The sequence below is a fragment of the Populus alba genome, chromosome 8 (genome assembly GCF_005239225.2).
Source record: "Populus alba chromosome 8, ASM523922v2, whole genome shotgun sequence".
In the NCBI taxonomy this organism is placed as follows: domain Eukaryota; kingdom Viridiplantae; phylum Streptophyta; class Magnoliopsida; order Malpighiales; family Salicaceae; genus Populus; species Populus alba.
The window spans coordinates 18,802,970-18,810,326 of record NC_133291.1 but is presented as its reverse complement, the minus strand read 5'-3'; the positions used below and the strand labels follow the sequence as shown (position 1 = coordinate 18,810,326).

Here is a 7,357-nt window from a genome sequence, read left to right as displayed (position 1 = left end):
TCAAAACCTGCACGTATCCAGAATGACCCTAATGAGTAGGAGGGCATTGCGGCCATTGCAAAACCCGGGGCGCGAGCCCGAGTAGAGTGGCCGTCGGTGTAGATCTTGGTGGTAGTAGCGAATATTCAAATGAGAACTTTGAAGGCTGAAGAGGGGAAACGGTCCATGTGAATGACACTTGCACATGGGTTAGTTGATCCCAAGAGACGGTGGAAGCCCGTCCAACAACATGTTCATGCGGGAGCTTCGAAAGGCAATCGAGTTAAAATTCCTGAACCGGGACGTTGCAACTGGTGGCAATGTTAAGGTGTTCGAAGACGTCGGTAGGGGCCTCGAGAAGAGTTATCTTTTCTATTTAACAGCCCACCCACCTTGGAAATGACTTAGTCGGAGGTAAGGTCCAACAGTTGGAAGGGACGTATTTATCAGATAAAAGGTCGACGCGGGCTCTGCTAGTTGCTCTGATGATTCATGATAACTCAACGGATCGCATGGCCATCATGCTGGTGACGCATCATTCAAATTTCTGCCCTATCAACTTTCGATGGTAGGATAGAGGCCTACCATGGCAGTGATGGATGACGGAGAATTAGGGTTCGATTCTGGAGAAGGAGCCTGAGAAACGATTGCCACATCCAAGGAAGGCAGCAGGTGCGCAAATTACCCAATCCTGACATGGGGAGGATGTGACAATAAATAACAATATCGGGCTCTTCGAGTCTGGTAATTGGAATGAGTACAATCTAAATCCCTTAACAAGGATCCATTGGAGGGCAAGTCTGGTGCTAGCAGCCGCGGTAATTCCAGCTCCAATAGCATATATTTAAGTTGTTGTAGTTAAAAAGCTCGTAATTGGACTTTGGGTTGGGTTTGTCGGTCTGCCTCAGGTGTGCACTAGTCGCCTTGTCCTTTCTATCGGCAATGCGCTCTTAAAAGATCAAAATAAAACAGTGATCGAAATCAGCAACTCAGCTATATAGGCATATACAAAAACAGGGAACAGACTCCCTGGAGATAGAGAAAAAACCACGGAACAAGCAGCCCAATCCAGCCCGCAGGCAGGGACAAACAACATAAACTACAACTAGAGACATAAATAGAGAACTCAAAAGCCAGCATAGCCAAAAGCACTAGCAGAAAAGACTAAAGGGAACAGGCTCCTAAAAAAACAAAAGAGGCTAGGGGAACAGACTCCCATAAAGCCCATACAAAACATAGATCATAAGCACTAGGAGCAACCCGACAATCAAAGAAGCAGACCCAAATTCTAGAAGCAACAAGCTAGCTTCAATAATATGCAGAGACAATAGCCAGGACCACTAGAGGAGGCAAATAGGCAAAGCAATTGACTTCCACCTGACTGGAAGAAGCTGAACCAAAAACCAAATAGAGAAGCCACAGGTAGGGGCTAATATCAGCAATGCAAAACAAACCTGCAAAAGGGAAGACACATCATAGCTATAGGAAAAAACTTATAAACTGTAACAAACAGAAGTCATGCCTACAAAGGAAGCAACATAAAGACAAATCAAGCAAAGCCAGAGAAAAACCAAGGAGAAAACCAGTTTGACACAAGGAACAGATTCCTTGGCCAATATACCACAAGAGCAGAAAGTATCATAGGGAGAATGAGGGAGCAGAAGATGTGCTGCCCTAAATCCTGGAGTCAGCCAAAGAGGAGCTCTTGGAAGGATGATTACTCATTCCTAATGGCTTCCCTGTTCGGCTAAAGGTGGAGGTGATAGCAGTTTTACTTCTTATCAAATATTGCCTCCTAGGAGGCAATTCAACTGCAGCATCAGAGCGATCTTCAGAGACATACACAACCTGAGGAGAGCTAGAAGAATTAGCACCAGGGGGGCCAAGCTGTGAAGCCATTTTGGCCCGCTTGCATTCAAAACCGCCTACTCTCTCTTCAACAGCCACAGTTGCCTCAGTAGACATTGGACTATTTCTCAACAGCTTCAGTTTTAGCTAAAGGGTTAGAACATCAAGAGGAAGCATAAGCTGTCTGGGGATGCTTTTTGTGTTTGTGGCTGGAATTTTTGGTGCACGCAGAAATGGAGTGTCCCAGGGTCCTGCACTGCTTGTAAAATCGTGGTAGTGATTCATATAGCACTTTTTGGGACTCGGATACACCATTGGGCAGGGTAATATTGATCGATGGTGGTAGGTCAGCTAGCAAATCAATCTCAATTAGCACTCTAGCATAGGAGAGCCGAGTCATGTAGGTTGTTGGAGAATTAGAATGAACTGGTTTCCCAATTACACTTGCAAGTTTAGACAGACGAAGTGGTGACTAGCACTAAAAAGGTAGATTAGGAAATCTAACCCAGACTGGCATTCGAACCATATCAGAGGTGTCAAAATCAAAGAACTCAGGCATAATTTTTAGTATCAAGAGCCAGCCAAAAATATAGTAAGGGCCTCCACTTAACACTCCAAACATGTTAGTTTCATATATAAAATTGAAAATTAACCATCCAGAATCATGTATGGAGAATTTCACTTTACATTTCCAGGAAGAATTAACAAATTTAGAGAGGGACGTGTATCCTGGAAATTTACCAACAATGAACCCAAGTAAACTGAACCTCCACAAGTCTTTGTGCATACCCAAATTAGTTTCCAAAAATTGGCAAGATGATGTAGCAGTGTAATTAGAAAAATGCATTAAGGAAAGGGACGGAGGGATGGTGGTACTTATGGGGTGATTCGGGGAGGAAGGCCTATGACTTCCTGATGAGGCTTTTCATTGCACTGGGAAAGGCGGCGAAGTAGTGGTTCCAACCGTTAGCCCAAGGTTAGGGTTTCTAACGCCAAGCCATGAGCTAAGAGAACCAGTCTCAACAGAGAGACCACGATGAGGTCTAGTAGAGACATGGGAAGTTGTAGTCTGCCTACAGGGCCTAGGGAAGACGACGATGGAGCAGCTGAGGGTGCGTGCTGCATGCCCTTGTTTCGATGCTTTGTTCGAACCCTAACTTCACGATTCAAATTAACAACATCAGCAAGAGCTATTATTGTTCATGGAGGGGCAGGAAGGAGTGGGGAGGTTTGAGAGGGACTGGAGGAGTGCTGTACATCAGGAGAAACACTGTCTCAAGGTCTGTTGGGCTTTCGACGAAGAGGGGTGCGATGAACAGAGATCATAATCTTGTTGGGCAATCCGCAACACCGATGACTTTTTCTTTGATTTAGCCATAGGATAATTACACAAAGAGACCAGAAGAAGAGACTATGAGAGTGCAGAGAGCAAGAGAAGAAAACGTTGCACAAGGAAAGGGAGAAAACTCTAATAGTAGCGAGTTTTTTTTTTTCTGCAACCGAGAGCTTCTCTCTCTTACTTCTCACTCCATTGAGAGCTCTTTCTTGACTGACAACTCTTTTTTTTTATCAGTTGTAAGAATTGTATAGATAAAAAAAAACAAGTTGGAAACCAGCAATATATATATACAGGCATTCCCAGGCAAAGGGAACAAGTTCCCTTGAACAAACCATAGGCAAGACAAATTTGCTGAACATAAAGCAAAGGGAACAGACTCCCTTGAACAACAACAAAGGGAACAGTCTCCCATGAACAAGCATCAAACCCGAATGGCAATAAACATATATAAAAAACCCAAACTAGCAGACAAAGGAAGCATCTACTAGAAGACCCAAAAAACCAACTTCCAACCGAGCAGACGAGCTTGGGAGCAATGAAAGCAATGAAATGTTGGCTGCAATTGCAGGCAAGAACTCCAACTAGCAAACAAGACACAAGTGAATTCGACCAGTAACTGCAACCATGCATGAACTAGCAACAAGCTACCCAGCAAGAGAAGGACAACAGCAGTTGAGGCAAGGAGCAAAACCGTCACCAGCAAAACTCATCAACAAATCGGCTGTCCACAAAACAAAATAGCTGCTCCAATACAGCAACAGACAAGGGGACCAAGCATATGGGGAGAGAGCCTCACCTAAACGGATCCCTTTACCAAGCAAGGGAGCAGCAACTACAACAAAAACATCCAATCCAGCAAAGGGAAATCAGTAGCATTAGGCTACCCAACCAGCAAACCAACAGAAATATGCATAGGCAATAGCAACAAGCCAACAGCAACAAACTTGAAAGTTCATCAACTATAACATAGATGAGCCATCAGCCATGGATCAGAATGACCCAACAGCAGACCTATAAACCAGATGCAAACTGAACCACGTTCATAACCATGAAGCAGCAGTGCAACATCAGATAGTGGCAACCCTAAGAAAGGGAGCCATTCACATGGTAGCATCAATGACAGGAACGCCACTGGAGCCAGCCCATACAACAAACAACAATGCCGCTCCGTAGGTAGCCAAGCATCCATGAACCTGCACCAGCAACTGGGAAACAACCCACAGATAGGAAGTAAGCCAGCACATAATTGCTAGAGTATAAAGCAAGTATCATACAACTCCAGCAAACAAACCAACTCCACATCATTGACTAGATCTCTACTAGGACAAGCTCCATCAAGCACTCTCCATTGGGAAGTGAACCATGAGGAAAGATCCCCCCGACTTCCCTCCATGAACCAAACAACATCACCGCAGAGTAAGCGACAGAGAACACTATAGTAGTAGCCCAAATAGTTGGTTGGGATCTATAGCAGCAATCTAAAAAGAAGCGGAGTTAGCACAGACCTAAAGGCAACCTCCATTAGAACATAGTGAGGGACAACTGAACGAAGCCACTCCAACAAAAGATGAAGAAGCAAATGAAATAACAACAAGGAGCTAAAGAGCACTCCAGTAGTTGGATGTAGAGGCAGGCGAATGGCAGCGACAACTTGCACTCCCATAGTCAGGGGAACATGCAAGGGATGAATAACCTGATCTCCCATAGTCTCCTGAGTGGCAGGGACGACAATCACCAAACTAAGGAGTAGCAATGATACATCAACAACCACTTCCAAACAGTAGGAATGAGCAGCAAACAAGACCTAATCTGGGAAAATAACCCTGAGAAAGAGCCTTCAACAGCCTGCAAGCCAAACTAGCATAAAGCCAGAAGCAACAAGCTAAAGAAGGAAGCCAATGACCACAAACAACTCTAGCAAGCGAAGAGGATCAATAATAGCTACCAAGCACATATCAAGAAGGGACATGCATCAGGAGACAGCAGCAAACCCAGGACAACAAGGCCAACACAACTATAGCAAGCCTCAACTAAACAATCCCAACAACATGCATCCTGAACGAGGAGGCAACCTCCATTAAACCAAAATGTCCAGAGCTAAGCTAGGTAGTGAATGGGTAAACAAACACTGCAAACAAAAGTAGCCACCAACATCTGATAGCTACACAAACCCAACATATCCAGGATTGCAACAAAACACAACAAAAAATTAACATACATAAAGGAAACATAACAATGAAACAAACAAGGAAGACCAGCATCGCAGGACACTAGCCTCAAACAGAACATACCAATCATGAGGGAAACCACCTCATGATGTGATAGGGCACCGGTAGCCCCTCAAACAAACACTAAAAAATAAGAGTGAAGGGTAAGACAACACCTACCACTCTTAAATCTGGAAACCCAGTACCACAATATCCCGACAACTGATATTAAGAATAAACCTGTGATAGCAGAGATAGACGAAGCACTAATACCAGGTGAACAAAGGATCCAATTGATGCAAGCAGTGGCAGAAGCCATAGCAAAGGCAGGGGTCATGGACAAACCACCACCATAGGCGTCTTCTAGGGTGGAAGGAGCATCAACCAAATGGCCGTCATCTGAACGAGCTACCACCAGAACCACTTTTTAGGGTGGGAGATACGCACAACCCCAGACCGATCATTTGAATACTGCTTGAGGATATGGGGATCTAAGACAAAGAGAGCTTTAGATGCCAAAAACATAGTCAGATTGCACACAAACTCCTCAGGGCTTCGTTTCTGTTGAATCGAAGAGAGGAGATACGTTGATTTCTTTCTATAGGTGGCCACGTAAGTGGTCAATGAAGAAAGAGGCTTCAATCAGGTACTCAAGAGCTGCAGAGCACCATCGAGAGGAGAAAACTTCAAAATGAAGGAGAGCATCTCTCTCTAGATTCTCTCTAACCATAACACTTCTAAGAGCTCTTTTTTTTATTATTGAAATGTAAATGTATAAATAGATCAAAAATATACATTGTTGGTGAACCAGTAAGTTCAAAAAATAAAAAAATAAAAAGGAACAAACTCCTTTGAAAAACTATACAACAGCAAACTACTTAAAAAATAATAGCATAGAATCAGACCATGGTTATGAAAGAAACCAAATATTACAAGGTCCCAACCTAACACAAAGCAATACAACATTAAAGATGACCACAAAACATGACAACAACCACTAAGCTAAAAGGGGTAGGATCAGTAGTGGCAGCAACCTCTACAGCAGGCCAAATAAAAACCCCATATATTAGGACAACAATAAAGAGGAACCAACTAACTAGGAGACAACCAAAACAATGGAGAGCTTCCACTTGTAGCAAATATGGCCCTCTAGAACAACAAAAAACCCAGAGAAAATAGCCAACTCGAGAAGCTCATTCCCAACCGAAATAAATACAGATGTAAAAACTCATGCTGCCTCATGCAAGGCTAAGCAGAAAGTCCAAGAACTGAAAATAAGTGATGTAAAAACACATGCAAGCCCATGATCCCATGCAGAAAACGAAAAAGCAAATAGCTCCAGTCAAAGAGACCATTGCCAACGACTGCACAACTAAGAAGAACCCATCGACGAAGCCATCAGCACATGACGGCAGCGGGGACCAGAAACGCACAACCAGCATATCCCAAGCAGAAAAGACAAGACAAACGGCTAGTTAGCAGCCAACATGGAGAGAAAAATGATCATTCTCATGAAAATGGAAAACTATGAAAAATAGAGTCTAGAATTTGCGGAAGGGAGAAGCAATAGAACTGCATGAGCTGTCAAATATTCTTTTGTTCCTCTCTTCCCAAATAAAATAAATAGGATACCAAGAGAGACGCCTCATTCTTCCATCAGCATTGTTTCCACCCCGACATAGCCCCTGAATGGCACTGCTTATAATTAACATGCGCCTTGTGATACACAGCCAGGATCTAATCAATTGCCAGAGAAGGGAGGTCCAATGGCAACTGAAGAACAGGTGGCTGTGTGACTCCTCATCCACCTGGCAAAAAACACATGATTATTTGGAGGAACCGGAACCTATCTCTTATACAAAGCCTTCCCAAAACCACCAACCATAGAGTAAAACTGTATCTAGGCATGGACCATGACTCCTAGACAACCTTTCTCCAATGCGTTAGAGTGCTTTGAAACTGCAAGAAGTCATAAGCATGGGCT

The 7,357-nt window shown here is 43.7% G+C and overlaps 1 long non-coding RNA gene across 1 annotated transcript; it reads right to left on the bottom strand.

The window, feature by feature from the left end:
- Positions 1-3,368: 3,368 nt before the first annotated feature.
- Positions 3,369-6,571, bottom strand: LOC140955856 (uncharacterized). Its single transcript, XR_012170514.1, has 2 exons — positions 5,647-6,571; positions 3,369-5,011 (listed from the first exon to the last, which is right to left on the bottom strand). It is a non-coding gene; the product is annotated as an uncharacterized lncRNA (long non-coding RNA).
- Between the last annotated feature and the right edge of the window lie 786 nt (positions 6,572-7,357).